This window comes from Protopterus annectens, chromosome 14.part0 (genome assembly GCF_019279795.1).
Source record: "Protopterus annectens isolate FY-2018-M chromosome 14.part0, PAN1.0, whole genome shotgun sequence".
Classification (NCBI taxonomy): Eukaryota; Metazoa; Chordata; order Ceratodontiformes; family Protopteridae; genus Protopterus; species Protopterus annectens.
The window spans coordinates 341,386,781-341,408,594 of record NC_056748.1 but is presented as its reverse complement, the minus strand read 5'-3'; the positions used below and the strand labels follow the sequence as shown (position 1 = coordinate 341,408,594).

Sequence of the window (21,814 nt, the reverse complement as noted above, 5' to 3'; positions counted from 1 at the left end):
TGTACTTTTTTATGACTTGTTCTCATACTGAGCATCCCTGATAAAAATAGTAGAGTGAACTTGACAGTCAAGAGGAGAAGGTAAACACTTCCAACACACCACACTCATCACATAGTCCCACTAAACCTACACCACCAAAATCCACACATAGAAATGCAAAGACATTCGTGGAGGCTCTCAATAATAATTTGCTCAAGCAACAGAGACCTCCAAAGCAGAAGCACAAGCAACCTCCACACCCCCCAACACAACCCAAATGACACATAGCCCACAGACTCAGTGTGCCACTCAACCACAGCCCATAAGGCAAAACAACTTAGCCAACACACTAGCCATAGGTGACTCTATAATCAGGCACACTGATGTCCCACTCACCAGGCTAAAGAAGGAGACGGTTACTGTCAGCTGCCTGTTGGGTGCCAGGATTCGCCACATAACCCACGCACTCAGGTCACTCCACAACAAGTACAAATATGTCTCTGTCATTGTCCATGTTGGTGTAAATGACCTGAGACATACCTCCCTGGACTACATGAAAAGAGACATGGAAGAGCTCTCTGATCTTGTAGCCCAGGCAGCTATGATCCTAGTCCTGAGTAGCATCCTGCCATCACCCAAAATGATACTGCAGTACAAGGACAAAATGATTGACTTCAATAATTGGCTAAGCTTTTGGTATCATTCTAAGGGGATCCAGTATCTGTCTGTCTGGGATGACATGGTCGACTGACCACGATGCTTTGCCAAAGATGGGCTGTACCTCTCACCCCTGGGATTCCGCATACTGGCTAAGGCTGTTGGCGCCACTATAGTACCTTTTTTAGGCAAGGTTTACATGACAAATTCACCACCGTAACAGGAACAGGCAAGCAAAAACTGAGGGTAATGGTACTCAATGCTAGAAGTCTAAATCTAAAAATGCACTCCCTCGAGGCACTCCTTAAAATGGAGAACATTGATATCTGTGCAGTGACTGAGACCTGTTTCAAAGTGTGACGCCCATGCCCTGGCCCAGCAATCAAGGAGCCTCAGTCCTCACCACTAACACCAGAGAGTGCGTCTCATATGAGAGGAGAGGATAACAAATACACCCAGTAAAGTGCAATTTCCCTTAAGAGCACACAGAGATCACAGTCAGTCCGGGGCTGATCACTCCCTTGCTCCCCAGGTCCCTAATAAGACACCCCACTGGCACAGCTGTAGGGTCCAGATCTCAGCCTAGCTGGGCAAGCTAAAATCTCTAGCACCCTCTCTGTCCAACCAGTGCTTCGTGTCCCTGCCCAAGTAGCTGACACACACACACTTTGAGATAAGAGGTTATAAAACCACACAGACACTTCTGGGGAAGGCTGGCACAGGTCCTCCAGCTGTGCCCCTTTTACCCAGACTATACGGTAGTACCACTTGCCACCCCCAGCTAATACATATCAGCTACTCAAGGGCCCTTAAAAGGCTGTCCAATTATTAATGTGCAATATTATTATCCAATTGGTAGATGTGACTAAACTGTCAAAGCTTATTTGGAGTGACCTGGACAGTAAACTCTATAAATATGCAATGTACTGTAGAGCTTAAACTATCCCTACACAAACCAGCTACAGCTAAAAGGGTTTTAAAATACTTAATAGTAAATAATTAAAACCACAAGACAATACTTTCTACTATACAGTGCTAGTCAAAAGTTCAGAGATCACACAGAAATACTTAAAATAATTCAGTAGTACAGATGTTCATCGTGCATACAGCTGCAGTCATAACAGATGGGTTCTCCTGCCGTCAGGTGGGTCCTCGGTCGGCCGAATTCCAAAGTCTAGGTCCGGCGTCAGTTGTCATCACTTCTTCCCTGACGTCAGTGTGACAGGGGTATAAAAGAACCAGCCGACGCCATTTTCTTCAGTCTTTCTTGCCGCGCGGTGCCCAAAGCAGAAGCAGTTCGCGAGTGCCGGTTGGCCAGCTCCTGAAATTACGAAAATTTTGCAACCGAAGTCCTCTTGAAAGCTAAGTACCCCGTTGGGGAAACTTTTCTTGCCTCAGACCGATGTCAGACAAAGTTAATAATTGTATTTCATGTGGGAAGCAAATACCGCATAAGGATTTTCATTCCCTCTGCATTCCTTGCTTAGGCCCAGACCACGACATCTCGGTCTGTCGTTTTTGTGCTACATTCAACAAACGCACCATTAAGCATCGGGCGGAGTTCGCCCAGCACTATTTTGGCAAAAAATGTAACTACATTATGTCGTCGGATATTCCGACTCCAGTTTTGACTAAAAGACGCAAAGATAAGGACCGACACACGAGGTCCGCGGCCTCTACCGACACCACGCCAAAGCCGACTACAGGTGGTCCGGTTCTCAGCGAGGCACCTACGCAGCCCCTGCCTACCGACGACACTTTATTGGCGGTGTCTACTGTGCCCGAGGTCGCAGGCTCCTCTGCCCACACCCCGACTACAGATACCAAAGCCACTCTAGGCAGTGAAACTCAGAATGTAGACAGGTCTGCCTCCTCTCAAGGTGTCTTCAGGCCTTCCTCTTCTTTTTCCATCAAGGCTTTCACTAAGTCAAAAGCAGCCATGCATTCTAAGAGACAAGCTACACAGGGCCCTTCTCCAGGCCCCATGCCTAAAAAACAGTTGCTTAAAATGGCTGAGAATTTAATTACTCTTATCAGGGGTTCTCAACCCCCCCCCAGACAAAAGGCCCAGCGTGGAGGAAGAATCCCCCTCCTCGGACCAGGCCTCCATTATTTCAGAGCACTCTGATGAACAGGACCATTCATACTCCCCTTTTGAAGATTCTGATGCAGAGGAGTCCATTCCCTCTGTCTCCCCCCCTGAGGATTACTCTTTTGGGGAAACCTTGCATACCTTGAGGGAACACTTCTACTGGGAAGGCCAAGAGTACTCAGACTCCAAGAAAAGGCTTAGGGATTTTCTCTTGCTCCCTCAGCACAGGCCTTTGGCTATACCTCCTATCTTAGACATACTAGATGATGTGTATTCGGAGGCCTGCCTTAACCCAGACTCTTTACCTCCAGCCCCAGTCAAGCCTGACAGGTACTACCAGGTTCCTGACTCACACCAGTTCTTATACAAAAGCCATGCGGCTGACCCAGAAACTATCTCACAGGACCCCAAGGGAATTAAGGCCTCCACTACTAAAAATCCATTACCTTCAGAGAGAGATTCCACAGCTTTAGAAAGGTGGGGAAAAAGGTATACACCTCAGCCACCTTAACCATGAGGGCATTAAACTGCCAGTTCCATATGTTAAAGTACCAACAGTTTCTGTTATCACAGTTGAGAAGCAAAATGTCACAACCTGAACAATCAGACTTGAAGGAGTTGCAGGATTTGATGCATAGTGCTGAACAAGTGGGTAAACATACCTTGCAATGTGGTTTTGATGCTCTAGAGGCCTCATGTAGAGCTGCTGTTACAGGATCAATCATACGTAGACATGCCTGGCTCAAGGAGCAAACCTTACCAGATCATGTCAAAGCTAAATTACTAGATGCCCCTCTACAAAAAGATGTATTATTTGGTGTTAAAGCTGAGGAGGTATTAAAGAAAATGGAGGAAAAGGCTAAATCAATGCAAACAGTGAAAGATTTTCTACAGGTACAACCTCCACGTTTCAGTAGAAATTGGCCTTCCAAAAATTGGTCCTTTCCAGCCACGGACAGGCCCCAAAGAGGTAGATACAGGCACCCGAGGGGCAGAGGGCAATCTCAAGGATCGTTTAGAGGCAGACAATGGCAAGCTCCTACACAAAGAGGTGGTGAGGATAGTTCACAGCCATTCAGAAAGCAAACCCAATGACTTTCCCCTTTGCATGCCAAGCAAGGCTCAAATGACAGCACCCTTAGGCGGAAAACTGGCATTATTTTCGAAAAATTGGCATATTGTCACAAAAGACAAATGGATCCTGGACATTATAAACCGAGGCTACAGATTCCATTTTCACACCCTTCCACAAAAGAGAGGCATGCCAAACCTGCCACACAATCAAAGGGCAGAGGCACAAAGACAAATTTCAGATCTCATGGACATGAAAGCTATTCAAGAGGTACCTACTCAAGAACAAGGTTAAGGTTTTTATTCCAGACTATTCCTGGTACCAAGGAAGGGAAAAGAACGGAGACCTATTTTGGACTTATCCATCCTAAACATATTTTTACTCGTGCCAAAATTCAAGATGCTCACATTACAGCAGCTTCTTCCCATGCTGGGCAAAGAGTCTTGGCTGGTAACATTGGACCTCAAGGAGGCATACCTGCATGTCCCAATCAGACAAAATTGCAGAAGATACCTCAGATTTCTTGCAGGTTCAACCCATTATCAATTCTCTGCATTTGCCCTTTGGCTTATCTACTGCACCCAGAGTATTCACGAAATGCCTGGCATCAGTAATTGCCTACTGCAGACTTCAAGGGATACAAATATACCCATATTTGGACGACTGCCTGATCCAAGTGGACAGCAAGCACATACTTCTGAAACATCTGGCTTTTGTAATAATATTGTTGAATTCTCTGGGGTACACAGTCAACAAAAAGAAATCAAGGCTAATACCCTCACAAAAAATAATTTTCCTGGGTGCCAACTTGGACACAAACACCCAGATGGCCTACCTCACGCCAGAGAAACAGGGGCAACTAACTCAATACTTCAGAAAACTAGCAAATTTCACCAGGCTGACTGCAAGGAAAATCCTGCAGGCTCTGGGATTCGTGGCATCTTGCATCCTACTAATCCCATGTGCAAAGCTGCATATGAGGAAGCTTTAATGGTACCTGAAAAACCTATGGTCTCAACACAGCCACAGTTTGGAAACAATAATATCACTGATTCCATGTCTTCAAAAGGAATTTCTGTGGTGGGCTCAAGCATGCCAAAGAAACACAGGCCTCCCATTCTGCAAGCCTCAAGCAAATCAAGTCATCACAACAGACACCTTGGACTACGCCTGGGGGGGGGGGGCGCACATGACAGATCGGTGCATTCAGGGCAAATGGTCCCAAAAAAAAAGACACCTACACATCAATCAAAAGGAAATGCTAGCAGTAATAAATGCTATTATAGCTTTCAAAGACCTTCTGCATCCAGGCCAACTATTGATAAGGACAGACAACACCACAGTAATGTGGTACACAAACAAACAGGGAGGAACCCATTCATACCCCCTATGAAGGCTGGCCATGTCACTTTGGAACATGGCTCTGGAATTACAAATCGAACTTCAAGCACAGTACTTGCCAGGCAAGGAAAACACGCTGGCAGACAATCTAAGCAGAAATATGACAGACCCACACGAATGGAAGTTGCACCCTCAAGTTTTTACAGAAATAATTCAAGCATGGGGAAGACCAGACATAGATCTCTTTGCCTCCCACAAAAATCACCAATTGACAAAATTCTTCTCAAGGACTTTTCATCCACAGGCCTGGAGAGTGGACGCTCTCTCTTTCAGTTGGACAACAATGACAGTTTATGCCTTTCCACCTCTTCCTCTGCTGCCCAAAGTTTTATTAAAAACCAAAGCAGGCAGACCAAAGATGATTCTCATTGCTCCAGACTGGCCAAGACAGCACTGGTACCCACTCCTGAGGAGCATGACGCATTCCCCACCATGGACCCTACCTCTAATGCCTCTTCATCTGACTCAGCACAGCTTCAAAACTCTTCACAGTCAGCTGAAAACACTCAATCTGGCCGCATGGAAGATTCCTTAACTTCACAACAGACCCTACTCTCTAAGGAGGTGCAGGATGTCATTTTGGAGGCCAGAAGGCCTTCTACTAGGAAAGCTTACTCCGCAAAATGGAAGCGATTTTGTACCTGGAATGAGAAAAAGGGCCAGAATCCTGGAATACTGAATTTACCTCAAATATTACAGTATCTAGCTGAGCTGCTAAGCAGTGGAGTTTCATTCTCCTCCATCAAAATCCATGCCTCAGCCATTTCTGCAGAATACAACACTGATCCTCCTTTATTCTCTCATCCCCTCTTAAGACAGTTCCTCAAAGGGGCTAAGAATATAAAACCCCCAAGGAAACAACCAATACCTGCTTGGGACCTCAATTTCATTCTAGTAAAGCTGACCTTGCCTGGCTCAAGGACAGAACCCACATGGTTAGAATTGCTGGAGCCATGTCAGACTCCAAACCAGTTACAAGTGGCGTCCCATAAGGCTCAGTCCTGGGACCTCTCTTGTTCGGTATATATTTCTCGGAGGTACAGGCCAACACGGAAGGACTGTGGCTGACCAAGTTTGCAGATGACTGCAAACTGGGCACCATAATCGACACTCCAGCCAGCACAAGCATCCTCCAAAAGGGCCTCATAGAAACAGACAACTGGTGCCAGAGCCATGGCCTCAAACTAAACGCCAAAAAGTGTATAGTCATCCCCTTTGGCAAAAACAAAGTGCCCACAAATTACCACATAGGTGGTAATCCATTAAGTACAGAAGAAGTAATTAGGGACCTGGGGACCCAAGTTGATAGCAATCTCTCATTTGACAACCACATGGCCAAAGTGGTTAGAAAAACATTTTATATAGCCCACCTAATCATGAAAGGATTCACTTCTAGATCAGGGGAGGTCATCGTGCCTCTTTACTAATCCCTCATCAGGCCCATAATTGAGTACAATGCCCCTTTTGGAATGTACCTTACCAGACACCTGCAGCAACTGGAAAGACCCCAAAAGTACCTCACCAAGAGGATCAAAGGGCTCAAACAGATGCCATATGCTGCCCGGTTAAAGAAACTCCAGCTCTACTCAGTGGCATACCGCCTGCTCAGAGGCGATCTGTGCCTGACGTATAAAGCCATGTCCAACCCGGAATTATTGCACATCCTGCACCTCAGAAAATCCAAATCCCATCGAGCTACACGCTCGAGAGACTTGAACCTCAGCACTGAAATAAATAGGACATGCTGGAGGGACAGATTCATAACCCAGAGGCTCCCTTCACTCTGGAATAAAATCCCAGTCCAGGGTAGGCAGAGTCCCTCATTGACTCTCTTCAAGAGGAATCTTGATGAGTGGATGGGAGATCGTAGGTTTACCCCGAGTATCACTTCTGTGTCACTGTTAGACAGAGGCACAGTATACTACCTCGAAAAAGGGCATAGCAAAATTATTTTAAAATGGGTGGCGAAAGCCAAACACATTCTGGCTAGGCTTATAAATGCCCTAGGGCAGATAGCCTAGTATGAACCTATGAACCTAAGACATCTGCAGCAGCTGAAAAGGCCACAGAAGTACCTCACAAAGAGGATAATGACCTCAAACAGATGTCCTACACTGACTGCCTCAAAAAACTCCAGCTTTACTCCATGGCAAATCTCCTACTCCGAGGTGATCTCTGCCTAACATATAAAGCTATGTCAAATCCAGAGCTGTTGGACATGTTACACCTAAAGAAACCCCAATCTCTCTGAGCTACATGCTCTAGGGTCCTAAACCTTTTCACCACAATAAACAGGACATGCTGGAGGGATAGACTCCTGTCCCAGAGACTTACCATACTCTCAAACAAGCTACCCATCTATGTCAAGCAAAGTTCCTCATTAGCACTCTGCAAGAAAAATTTGATGAGTGGATGGGAAATAGGAAATACACCCTGGGGATCACTTCTGTGGCTCTGCTTGACAGGGGCACAGGAAAATAACTTTCTTGGGTGGCGTAAGCCAGGGAACCTTGTTGGCTAGGCTTAGTTAGGCCCCTGGGCTGATAGCCTAGTACCTACCTATGAACAGTGTTTTTTTGAGGACAGGTCACTGTAACAGGAAAGTTTCCTACCCTCCATCTCCCAGAAAAGTTTTGTACCTGGCTTATTGTAATAGTTTTATTTCACAGCTACTTGTTTTATTATAATAATAGCTATTATTTAGGTCTCAGTACTACAGATTGCCACACTCACACTTCCCTACTGTGGCCTGAAAGAGCTTTAAGTACAGAAAAAGGCACCTAACAATGCTGGCTGTGTATATTGGTGCCTCACACACCTTTAGAAATTCTGTAGAAATCTGGCATGAAACCACTGTAGGTCTTCAGAGAAAATGCAGTATAGCTGATGAAAACTGTGACCAGAATGAGGACAGCATAAGCTGGCTAATGCTCAGATATTATCATTTGATGCTGTATTGACTTGTACTTAAAAATCTACTATCTTCTGCAAAAATCTATTTTTTCACGCAGCTCATCTTTGTTTCCCTGCCCTTCCTTTCAGACCTAACCACTGATCTGATGTTGTCTCTTTCATTCTTCCTCGCCACTGGGCTTAGGAGTTGGCCCTTGGATCCGACTTGGCTGCTCTTCTCCTAGACTTTGGATCCAAGCCTATAGCTCCTCCCTTTACCCATAATCCCCAGCACTTCTTCCAGGCACTCCAATCTCATTTGCTGCATTCAAGACCAGACGAATGATCCTGCCTACTGATATCCTTTTACTAATTATCGTTGTTTTTCCGTTAGTGCTCCTCCCTTGTTAGTGGTGTTTAGAGTAGTTTAGTGTAGCTTTGCCTGATATTAGATAGTTTTAATAGTTATAGTAGTTTTACTAGTTTAAAATAGTTTGATAGCTTGAAATTGTTCGAGTAATTATTCTAGTCGTGTGCGTGTTTGTGTTTAGGTTACATAGGTAGTGTTAGTTAATCCTTGTATGGAGTAGATTACTTAAATTATCAGAAGTTACATTTTTGATTAGTGTTAATTCTTTGCTGGTTAGCATTTCTAGATTTTGCTGGTGTCAGGGACTTTGTGTGTGTTCAGCTCCCTAACAACCTTGCTTCTCTTTATCTTTTTGTCTTCCTACTCAAGTCATGTCAGAAAGAACTGATAAACCTACTGGATTCAAGAAATGCACTTCTTGTGGGCATAAGTTCCCCAAGTCAGATGCCAACAAGAAGTGCGTTTATTGTTTAGGTGCTGCACATCTTGAAAAGGACTGCCAGATTTCTGCTACCTTTAATCCAACAGCCCTATCAGATTGGATAAATAAATTGATATTAAGAGGTCTGCTTCCTGCAGGGACACAACCCCCTTCTACTCCAGTGTTATCTGATCCTAAGAAGAGACCTTTGAAGTCTCTGTCCTCCCTGTTGGAGTCTTCTTCTAAGAGATCAGATCCTGAATCATCCGAACCGACTACTAGGTGTCTTGGGTCAGATCCTGTTTGTCCCTCGGATCCGATGGCTCTGGGTCTGTCAACCAGTTCTCCTGTGCTCATAGCTGCAGATCTAAAGGCTTTGGATCTGGGAGATAAGCCTTTTATTATGGACCCTGCCATTCAAACAGTATCACCGACTCTGCCGGAAAAAGATCTTGCAAACCCCCCTCTAAGCCACCCAAACTGCCCTCTGCTACTACTTCCAGAAAAATGCTTTCTCCTTCTCTGATCTGACCTTCAGCTTCGGAGTCCAGGGATCCAAGATTCCCGAGAGGTATGACACTGGATCCAAAGTCTCATCATGTCTTTGATTCGAGTGCTACCATGACCAGCTTAGCTCCTTTTTCTTCAAGTCAGAGTGGGTCTTGGAAGTCAGTGGCAGATCTGAGGGGGCAGGGCTGTGCTCCTATCAGCTTGGAGACATCCCTTCCCTTAGGAGCCTTGTCCCTAGACAGCTCAGGTCCAATCCTGTCTGGGAGGCATGGGTCTGGAGATGTTCACCAATTTCTTTCTTCGATGGCTTCTACCCAGAGGGAGGAGGCTGTGGTTTTCCCGAGTTCTTCTGCTTTCCAGGTTGTGGAAAGGGTGTTCTCCACTACTGGGGGACATGTCCTGTTGTATCTTGGCTCCCTCCCCTTGCTCTCCAGCTGTTGTGAGCTCAGAACCCATCATTTCTGTCCGGTCAGGTCAGCCAGTTCCAGACGGCCCCCAGTCACATCCTCCCCCCATGCCCCTCCTCTTCCGATACCTCCCCAGACCACACCACTGAGGAGGTCCCCCAGAAGAGGATATCCCCCATGAGTCTGTCACTGAAGACATGGAATTTGAGGAAGGTGACATGTCTCCAGATCTCTACCCGACGATGTTTTCTTCGGGGACATCATAGAAATCCTTAGGTAGAGGGGTGGATGGTCATCCCAAAATCCTTTACTAGAAAGTCTGCATTGTTGGAGGCCTTTGGGACTGGCCCATCTACATCTTGGGTGACTCTGCCAGCAGATGATCTCCTTGACCTGGTCTCCCACCAGGCCTGAGAAGAACCGGACACCATTGAATCTACTCCAAAATGACCAGACAAGATTCTGCCTCCACCTACTGATCGTCAGTACTGGAGTAGAGTTGTTGCAGTTGATGCCATAATTGTGGCAGCAATGATAATAAAGGAGCTAGCACAACAGAGCTCCACTGTCCATCCTTTGAACAAAGAGTCCAGAGTGATGGACTCGATTGGGAAGTACGTTTATGTCTCTGCCACTTTTGCTCTGAGGTCATTAAATTATATGGCACGCTTCACATGCCTGCAAAGTTATTTGATTAAGGAGTTGTCAAATTCTCTTGCCTAGTCCATGACTGCACAGGACCTCAAGAAGATTTCTCCACAGCCATCCACTCTTAACTTGTATTGCCAATTCGTTGATAAGGTTAATTTCCCATGCTGTGGAAGGCACCTCTCTAGCAGCTGGTTCAGCCATAACTGTGCTTCGTCATACCTGGATGAGGCTCTGCGATTTCACAGAACCCTTTAAGGCATCCTTTATTATTGTCCCATTTAACAGTTCCTACATTTTTGGACCGTCAGTTAAAGAAACTCTTACCCACAGCGAGTATAAAGGAAAGATCCTGTCTGCCATTGGCATCAAGTTTTCAACTCCTCAGTGTACCTTTTTCAGGAACCAATGAGGTTGTAAGAAAGTATGGTTCCATAAGTCTCCAGGCTCTTTCCTAGACATGCAGGGGGATTCCTCTTCCAGAGGCAGAGGTTTAGGTTTAGATGACAGACGCTGCCCTAATGGCAGATGGGGTCCACAGAATCAGGGTTTTCAGGATTCCTTTCCTAATAAACCATATCCGCGCTCCTGAAGAGTTGCCCGGCTGCTGTTCTCTGGAGACAGTCAGGGGACATTTTACCTTGCACTCAGAAGCCTGGACAAAAATCACAAGAAACAACTGGTTGCTAAACATCATATCCAGAGGATATTACATTCCCTTTTCCCTTCTGCCTACAGTAACAAACAAGAAGTCCCCCAATGTTCCACCCAGTCAGAGGGAGTCAGCAGCTCTAGAGGTCCAAAAGCTGCTTAAAAAAACAGTCATCCAAAAGGTTCTGACAAAACAAATAGGATCCGGAACTTACTCCCACTTCCTTTTGGTGCCAAAGAAAACAGGAGACCAAAGACCAATCCAGGATCTAAGCAGACTGAACTGATTTGTAAAGAAGTCCAAGTTCCAGATGGTTACATACAGTCCATTCTTCCGCTTCTGCACAAGAACGTTGGATGTGCTCCATAGATTTCCATGATGTGTATTACCACATAAAGATACACAGGTGCTCCAGGAAATATGTGCTCTTCTGGCTGGGAGTCCATCTTTACCAGTTCAGAGCACTGCCCTTTGGACTCACAACAGCCCCCCCCGGGTGTTTACCAAATGCATGGCCATGGTAGCAGCTCATCTGCGGCTCCAAGGATTCCAAGTGTTTCCATACTTAGACGAGTGGCTCCTCACTGCCCCAACCAGGCATCAACTAGTACTAGTAGACTACCTGTGCGATATCTCCAGATCCTTGGGGATTTCTATAAATTTTGCAAAATCCAGGCCAGATCCATCGCAAAACATAGAGTTCACCTGGACTCAGTTGGACACTCAATGGACAGTGGCATGTCTACCATTACAGAGGTTAACAACCCTACAAAATCAGATACAGGATCTGTTGTCTCACCCCTGCCCTCCAGTGAGACCAGCTCTTCAAGTATTGGGATCCATGGTAGCAACTATAGTCTTAGTCCCTCTGGCTGGGTTCTTCTTGAGTGTTCTGCAGTGGACCTTAATGATTCAGTGGTCACTTCTGTGCCAGCTCCTTTTCATGCCAGTGAAACTCACACCGGTCTGCAGAAGCCATGTGCAATGGTGGATTCAGTGCCATGACTTACACCTGGGCAGTCTGTTTTCTCTTTCCCCTCCAACAGCCACGATGACAAGGAATGCTTCCCAATTACGGTGGGGGGGGCATTAAATGTCAAATATGGCCCAAGGCATGTGGTCCCTTACAGAGACCAGTCTGCACATAAACGTCCTAGAGATGAGAGCAGCTATTGTTGCAAGCCTTCCAGGATGCTGTTTCTCTAGGGACTGTTGCTGTACATACAGACAGCATGTAAATAGTGTGGTACCTTAAGAAGCAAGGAGGAACCCATTCCTACCTATGTAGGGAGGCCTTGAGGGTCTGGGAATGAGTGATCTCTTTGGACTGCTTTCTAGTTGCAACACACATACTGGAGAAAAACAATATGTTAGCAGACAGACTCAGTAGGTCCTTTCTGGCTCCTCACAAGTGGTCCCTCAGTCACTCAATAGTGAATATGATTTTCAGCCATTGAAGCCAGCCTCACTGCGACCTTTATGCCTCTCTCCTCTGAACAGCAAGTGCAGCGAGTTTTTGGATCTGATCCCCCCTCAGGAGGAGTCACTGAGGGATGCTCTAGTCCACAGTTGGCCCCTAGGTCTCCTTTATGCTTATCCCCATCTTCCCCCAATTCCAAGATTTCTCCAGAAGGCAAGAAAGTCGAAGTGCTCAGTCATCCTCATTGCCCCCTTCTGGCCTCGCCAAGTATGGTTCCCCTTCCTATGGTCTCATCTCAAGCATCCTTCTTGGATTCTGGAGCCCAGCCACGAATTCCTGTCTCACCTGACAGAATTGTGACACCCCAATCTCCACACCTTCAAAGTGACCTCATGTTTTTTCCAGTTCCATTGATTGTCAGACAGTCCAGGCTCACCACCCCAGTCAAGAATATTGTTCTGGCCTCTCAGAAGTCTTCCACCAAGAATGTTTACAGAAATAAGTGGAAGAGGTTTGCTATATGGGCAGGCAAAGAGAACATTGACCCTTTTTCAGCATCTGTTCCTGACATTTTGCTTTTCCTTAGTCTTTTATTTAATCAAGGAGCTAGCTTTTTTACAGTCAACCTACAACTTGCAGAAATTTCAATTTTTTATGTGGAGCATGGACATGAATCTTTATGGGCCTCTAGATTGTGTAAAGCCTTTTTGAAAGGGGTTTTCCTCCTTCGACCTCCTGTCAAACAACCTTGTTGCCATGAGATGTGCTGCCAGTGTTACAAGGGTTAACAGAGAAGCCCTTTGTACCCATCAAGGAGTTGTGATTTCAAGTTTCTGTCCTGGAAGACTTTTCTCTTGATGGCCTTGATATTGGCAAGAAGAGTCTCTGAATTACAGGCCTTGTCTTCAAAGCCTTCTTATATCATTTTCCACAAGGACAGAGTGTCTCTACGTAGTAATCTCTCCCTTATGCCTAAGATTGACACTGAAGCAAACCTAAAAAAAAAAATAAGGGCGAATACATGTTGCACCTTCTTGATGTTCATAGACAGTTACATTTCTATTTCCACAGAATGAGGCAGCATAGAAAATGTGACCAACTCTTTCTGTCCTACTCTCCTGCTCGTTTAGGTCAGGCGGTTTCCAAAGTTACTCTAGCAAAATGGATCTCGGACTGTATTTCATGGATTTATCGTCAAGCAGGTTTGACCTTACCCAAAGCTCATTCTACCAGATCTGTGGCTATATCTGCAGCCTTATCTTCCAGATCTTCAATTGAGGATATTTGTGCAGCAGCCACCTGGTCTACAGTTCATAACTTTGTTTACTCATTACAAGATTGACATTGTTTCTAGAAACAAAGCAGCATTTGATTCAATGGTGCTCCATCATGTTCTTCCATAAGGGCCAACCAAGAGCAATGTAGCTGGGGACTCTGACCCAGTGGTGAGGAAGAATGAGAGAGAGAACATCAGATTTCAAAGTTATGTACTTACCATAACTAGGTATTTGTGTTGTCTTCTTTCATTCTTCTTCACCCCCCCTCCCATTGTTCCTGGAAGAATTCTAGAGGAAGTTAGAATTCATGAGTGCTATGTTTGGATCTCTATAGGTAAGCAAATTTCCTAACCTTCTCTCTCCTTAGGACTAATTGAGAGATTCTGTACATATATAAGAGTATTTCTTTAGATATGGCTAATTAGACACCACAAACCCGAACTGAGTGCTAGGAAGAAGCGGTGGGGGAACCTAAACTCAGTGGTGAGGAAGACTGAAAGAAGTCAATGCAGATACATAGTTATGGTAAGTGCATAACTTTGAATTATATCAGAAATTTGTAAGGAAGAGCTGGACACCACTTTCCAAAGGTTTTCTTGCAGCAGCTCACATAAGCAATGACAGAGCTTTATAATATCTGAGTATCATTGCTGCAGAAGTTTATTATGTGAATGGGAGTTATCTCTTGACAGATGTCAGTTAACCTGTCCAATTATATTTCTATTTCTAGAGATGGGAATGTAGTCTCTCAGTGTGGCTGTTAGGAGGCTGGCAGTAAAATAGAGAGTATTACATAATGTACTTAATTGCTTTTTACTATTTATTTAATTTAAGTACGTATTTAGTTAGTTAACCTACTTTATTTGTTTTGTTTTTTTGGATTCTTGAGGTGATTAGTCACACTGCATTTCTTTGATAGACTAATGGTCATGGCCTAGGACTTTGCTTTGGTATAAGTAAGTTCAACCTTTATTTTTTATCTTTATAAATATATTGTTACATTGCATAAGGTTTTTACCATTGTATTTCACTATAGCTAATGCTGTCCCAAGAAAACATTAATATGTGCTTTTCTGAGCATTGAATTTCTACATTGACATCTATACTGTCTTTTCTGTGTATGGTAGAGTTACGATAAAGGCAGTAGTAATCACTGCATTAATTTAAAAAATACCGTGAAGAAATGAAGCATGTGCTTGTCCCCCTACTAGTCAGAAATCTGTAGGAAAATGTAAACATATTGAATAGCACAGAGACATAAAACAGCAGCAGTGAAATGTATAAAAGTCTTGTTGAGTATTTTAAAGGTACACATGTCAGTGGCTGTGGAGCCCTGTTCTATTCAGTTACAGTCAGTTTGCTCTGGAGTATTTGCTTTGTTAAAAAGATATCATCTGATTTTGTTAATCTTTATTCATTCCTTAGATGTGGGTTCAGAATTGATCCTCGGTTCCGACTTGGCCGTTTACCAAGCCCGTGCCAACCAGAAAACTCTTGAACTAAGCTTTACCCATACTGCCCTTCTCCATATTACCTTAGATCTCGTTTGCCACATATGAAACAAGATGGGTCAGACAGCCTCTCAGCTAAGTGTATATTTTTTCGATAAGTTCTGAGGAATTTCTTCCTTATAAGACACTTTTTCTATACTTGGTTATTGTTTTTGTTGAACCCTTTCGCTAGTGTCTTATTTTCACCTTTATCTCTGTCTTTCTACCAGTTTGGTAATTCTTCTACCATTGTTAGTACTTTCCCTTACCCGGTTGGGTAGTCTTTTTGTACCATAGTTGGTACACCCTCTGTTCTTTCACTTCCTTACTTTTCCTTACTTACACTTAGGAATTGTGTTGTTTTTTTCTTGTTGTGGATCTTTATTGTTATTTTTGGATTGTGTGATTTCCTGTTTGGAAGTTAATATACTCTGTGGAAAATATGTCAGAGAAGAAAACGACTACCAGGTTTAAGAGGTGTGATAAATGTGACAGGAAAATGCCAAATGTAGACAGTCATGTATCTTGTGTATACTGCTTAGGGGTTTCTCATTTATCAGAGAAACCGCCTTGTGATATTTGTAAGACTTTCAGCTCCCATACTCTCACAGAACCAAATTTATGCTTGCTGCTTTATTAAAATCTTCCTTTGCGGAGACGATCTCTGAGATGAGGCTTCTCTCCCACCGAAGAAAGATGATAAAAAGAGGAGTAAGTCCCTTCCCGCTTCTCCTCATGAGACAAAATTATCGGAACCAAGGCCTAAGGTTCCAAAGTTACCACATAAAGAGCCTTCGGTTCCGAGACTGAACTCCTCGGCTCCAAAAGAGGCAATTTCATCAGCGCCGTCTGTTCCATCGGCACTGAGCGCATCATCTGCTCCGATCTCTACGACTGCACCATTAACTTTGGCCTCTGCACCAACCACATCGTCTGCTGCATTCTCTACATCTGCGCCAACTTCAGCTCTGACAACCACTGTGAAAACTGCCTCGGCTCTGACACATCTCTCTGTGCCAACAATAGTCACTCCTAAACTGGTCTTTTCCCTGCCTGAACTTCATATTGGTCTTTCGACCTCAGAGAGATGAACTTCTTCCCAGGACCAGATATTCCCAGTCAGTGGACCCTTTCTATGGACAGCAGTACAGTCCTTTCCTTGAACATCCAATTTCGCCATCAGGTTATATACCTGTTCCCCCAAGAGCCTGTCAAAGTTAAATATAGTGAGACTGGTGGACTAACTGTTGATGGCCAGAGGCATTTCTCCTCCTCAGAAACCCTCCCTTCCATTCGGAGCTGAGGGCCGTGTGCTGAGGACACCACAGTATTTTCCTTCTCCAACCTCTTCGTAGGTTTTGGAAGTTTTGTCACCGACTGCTACCGTGGTTACAGCGGCTTCGGCACCGATAGTGGAGCTCACTTCGGTGCCAGAGACTTCTCTTTGGTCTGAACCCTCTGCGGAAACAGGCCATCCTCTGGTCTGAGATTGGCCTGCCACAGCAGCCCTGTCTCTTCCGGAGGCTCCTACCCTAGTGGTTGGCCCTTTGAGGCGGGGGTGTGACCCTGGTTCCTGGTTTGCCTGTTTCAGTTCCGGGCTCCCATCCCCCCTTGGGTGGGGGGGGGTCCAGCCTTCCAGGCGATGGAGAGAGCACTAGCCACAGCTGGCTCTCAGTTGGACCCATCGGTGTCAGAGAAATTCCCTGTTCCTCCTGCTTCTGAGCTACAGCTACCACCTCTCACTGCTGTTGGACATCGGGCTGAGGAGCCTCAAGTTAGCCGTCATCAAGGCTCCCCTTCTGTGGGTTCCTCCTCTGACTTTCCCCTCGAGGAAGTCCCTTGCAAGAAAGTGTGCAGGAGGAAACACATTGATTCCCCTGAGGAATCATTGACTGAAAATATGGACTACGATGAAGGGGAAGGGTTCCCATGGTCACCCCCTGAAGATATCTCCTTTGTGGACATCCTAGAAATACTGAAACAGCAGGGCGACGAAGTCCAGCACCCTTCCCCCAAGGAGAACATATTCTTGCAGGCTTTCCGAGTCCAACCCTCCCCGCAGATGAACTTGTTCAGTACATCATAAAGCGGGCTTGGATGACACCTGTTGCCATTGAGCCGATCCCACATTGCAAGATAAGATACTCTTCCCACCATAAGATCAACCCCATTGGTCCAAAGGTCTTAATGTTGATGCTATGTTTGTGGCGGCAGCCACAAAGAAAGAGCTCACTGAGGAGAGCTCAACTGTCCATCCCCCAAACAGGGAGTATCAGGTGATAGGATAGGGAGGCAGGTCTTTTCTTCAGCAACCTTTGCAATCAGGTCTATGGACTACTTGGTATACCTCACTTATCTTCAGAGACTTAATTTCAGAGCTTTCCAAAATGCTTGCAGGAGCAGTGTCTGATGAAGTACAAGACAAGGTAGCCTCATAAATCGCCACCCTGGAGTCCATTTCCAGTTCATCCATGAGGTTGATTTCACACTCAACCGAAGGGGTGGCAAGAGCTGTAGGCGCTGGAGTCATGGCTAGATGTCACGCTTGGATGTGACTTTGTGATTTCGCAGCTCTGTTCAAGTCTTCCTTCCTTAATGCCCCTATAGAGGCCTCATCCCTGTTTGGCTCTAAGGTTAAGGATACCTTGCCCAGGTGTATCTGCCATAGGTGTCTGTTTCTCTACTTCTCAGAGACCCTACTCTAGGAACAACAGGAGTGGAAAGATGTGGTACTGAAAATCCCACACACGGGACGAATTTTCCCACGGGGCAGAGGGGGTAATTCAAATGGAAGATGTCCCTTTAGGGGCAGAGGGGGTCCACGTAACCAGGGATCCAGAGATTCTATACGAATAAAAAAGTAAATGTACCAAAATCCAACAAGGCAGGCAGGCAAAATAATATAAAATGAAGACTTTAATTCATAAAAGTAAGCACTTTCATGGTATATCAAACCGCTTCATCAGACTTATGCGGTTTGATATACAGTGAAAGCGCTTACTTTTATGAAATAAAGTCTTCATTTAAGATTATTTTGCCTGTCTGCCATGTTGGATTTTGGTACTTTTGCTTTTTTATTAATATTTCTTTTATAGTACCGATCCATTCTTACTCCTGTTTTTTTTTTTTTCATATCCAGAGTTTCTTTCTCTGGACAGCCCTATCAGTGCTTCTAAAGACCGTCCTGATTGCTTGCCTCTGGAGGCAGTCGGGGGTCATTTCTCTCTGCACCACTTTGCCTGGCAAGAGATAACCACAGATTCTTGGATGCAGACGGTAATACCAGAGGATATTATATTCCCTTCATTTCAAAACCAAAGCGAACCAGGTGTATTCCCAACGTTCCACCAGTCAAAGGGAATTTGCAGCAATAGAAATTCAAAAGCTGCTTCAAAAAAAGAGTCACCCAAGTAGTCCCTCCAGGCCAACACAAATCCGGGTTTTACTCATTCTTTTTAGTGCCGAAACAAACAGGGGACTGGAGGCCCATTTTAGACCTCAGCAACCTAAACAAATTTGTCAATCAAGTAAAGTTCCGGATGGTCATGGTACAGTCAACACTTCCCTTTTTGGGAAAAGATGATTGGATGCACTCTATAGACCTTCAGAACGCATATTACCACATAAAGATGGACAAATGCTCCAGAAGATTTCACCACTTCTGGCTGGGAGCCAATCATTACCAATTCCGAGCACTGCCCTTTGGTCTCTTTACAGTCCCTAGAGTGTTCACCAAATGCATGGCAGTGGTGACAGGTCAATTGAGACTGCAAGGATTCTGGGTGTTTCCATATTTGGACAATTGGCTCTTTACCGCCTCAACTGAGCATCAACTGTTGTTCATCGTACAGCAATCAAGGAAACTTTTGACGCACTTGGGAATTACTGTAAACGAGAGCAAATGCAAACTTACACCATCCCAAAGGCTGCAGTTCATAGGGGTGGAATTCGACACACGGATTTGTCAGGTATTTCTTCCCTCCCACAGATTACAAAGACTGAGACTTCAGCTCCAACCAATTCTGAACCACACCAAGGTTCCAGCAAGAGCGATTCTACAACTTCTGGGATCTATGTCAGCTTCCAATATGATGGTCCCATTAGCGAGACTTCACATGAGGCTCCTTCAGTGGTTGTTAATAACTCAGTGATTCCCCTTTAGATATTCCTATGTCTTACAAGATCAGGATAACCAGTCTTTGCAAACAAGACTTTCTCTGGTGACTGAAGTCAGATCAAATCCTATGGACTGGCCTGTTCTCCCCTGCTCCACCTTTAGCCATAGTGACCAAGGACTCTTCCCTGATCGTGTGGGGGGGGGCATTATCAGGGACAGACAGTCCAGGGAACTTAGTCGCCCCTGGAGGCCAATTTGCATATCATTGTTCTGGAACTGAGGGCAGTACTTCTCGTATTGCAAGCATTCCATTCTGTCCTCCCTTCATGAACAGTTGCCATTCAGTCAGACAACATGTTAGTAGTCTGATACATAAACAGGGGGGAACCAGATCTTATCCTTTATGTCAGGAAGCCATGAGAATCTGCCAATGGGTGATAGCTTCAAATCCCTTTCTTGTAGCAATGCACATTCCTGGGGATTCCAACGTGATTGCAGACAAGTTGAGCAGATGCATTCTCTTGCCTCATGAATGGTCCCTCTATCCAAAAGTGGCAGCAAAGATTTTCAGTCACTGGAGTCAGCCTTGCTGCAATCTATTTGCCTCCCCCACAAATCACAAATGCAGCGGCTATTTTGCCCTAATCCCCCAGCAGGGGGAGTCACCAAGGGATGTTCTCCTAGAAGATTGTGCCACAGGTCTTCTCTATGCTTATCCTCCTCTACCCTTGATACCACAATTCATGAAAAAGGCTCTTTGATTGCGAAGCAAAGTGATCCTCATTGCCCCTTACTGGCCTCATCAAATTTAGTTCCTGTTTCTGTGGCCTCATCTAATTTGTCAACCCTGGATTCTGGACCCAATCCCAGACTTGGTAATGCATCCACCGGGCTTGATTCACCCAAATGTATCTAGTCTCAAGCTGACAGAATCTTCCCTAGAATACAAATAACTTCTTTGGCAGTTAACATTGCATGCCTCAAGACCCCCTGGCTTGAATGACGCTATAAGTCTGAGTAGCGCACTTAAACTCAGAAGGGCAAAATTATAATATAGGCTTACTAAAGTATTACATATATATACAAAAATGTTTTTAGGCAGCTATTTTTAATATAACAATTTTTAATATAACAATTTCTTGCATTTTTTGTACATATTCTTCTCACACAATCAGTTTAAAAGGAAGAGTGAGGCTATGGTAGTAAACATTATGACACACTACTTACATAAACCTGTCACAAGACGTTGACATTTTAATTTCAATTTTTACTTCTTCACAGCTGGACTTGCACATGAATCACTTCTAACATGTATTTTCTAATATGTATTTTTCATAGGTATTTTAACATGTATTTCAATATGGTTGTAGAGTCAAGGTTTTTTAGGTTAATGTATTTAAAATAACTTAATTATTTAATCTATTTATATTTATTTTTAAACTACTTTACATCAGTTGTATTATTATATTTTAAATGGTCTGCACATCTGTTGTATAATGAGTTTTTACTGCAATGCAATAATTTGAGGGCAGCTTTAGCACATCATAATGCTAACATCTTAATAATTTAAAGGTTTTTTAAGCATTCATATACAGAATTCAATTTTAGCTTAACAAGTTTACATTGAGATTAAGAATTGTATTCTAACAGCAGCTTTTGGTTCAGGTATTTAACGTGATTAATACGCAATATATATCTTTAAAAAAGTAACCTAAAAAGTATATACTTCTTTGTCAACAAAGAGTTAATTAATTGTGATAATAGATCAATTAAATGTTGATTGATCACATGATTATTCAAAATATTTTTGTATAAAAGAACAAAAGACATGGTTTGTAATTTGTCTTGAAAAAGCCTGGGAGAGCCTGGGTGAAAGCGCTTGATTTAATTGTGGTTTTTATCTTTTCTTCGTTGTGCTGAAATTAATTAAAGTTCTTTAAGTAAAACAAAGAGCCTGAATTTCGTGGATTTTACAGTTGGTTACCAGTTGGTTTTTGTGGTGCTTTGCGCTTGAACTTTATTCTGTTCTTACAAGATCAGGATAACCAGACTTTGCAAACAAGACCTTCTCTGGTGACTGAAGTCAGATCAAATCCTATGGACTGGCCTGTTCTCCCCTGCTCCACCTTTAGCCATAGTGACCATGGACTCTTCCCTGATCGTGTGTGGGGGGGCATTATCAGGGACAGACAGTCCAGGGCACTTAGTCGCCCCTGGAGGCCAATTTGCATATCAGTGTTCTGGAACTGTGGGCAGTACTTCTCGTATTGCAAGCATTCCATTCTGTCCTCCCTTCATGAACAGTTGCCATTCAGTCAGACAACATGTTAGTAGTCTGATACATAAACAGGGGGGAACCAGATCTTACCCTTTATGTCAGGAAGCCATAAGAATCTGCCAATGGGTGAT

The 21,814-nt window shown here is 44.3% G+C and overlaps 1 protein-coding gene across 1 annotated transcript in view; it reads left to right on the top strand.

The window, feature by feature from the left end:
• The window catches only part of WDR11 (WD repeat domain 11), a 2,002,440-nt gene that overhangs the window by 1,931,424 nt on the left and 49,202 nt on the right, over nt 1-21,814 (top strand). The window lies entirely within an intron of this gene.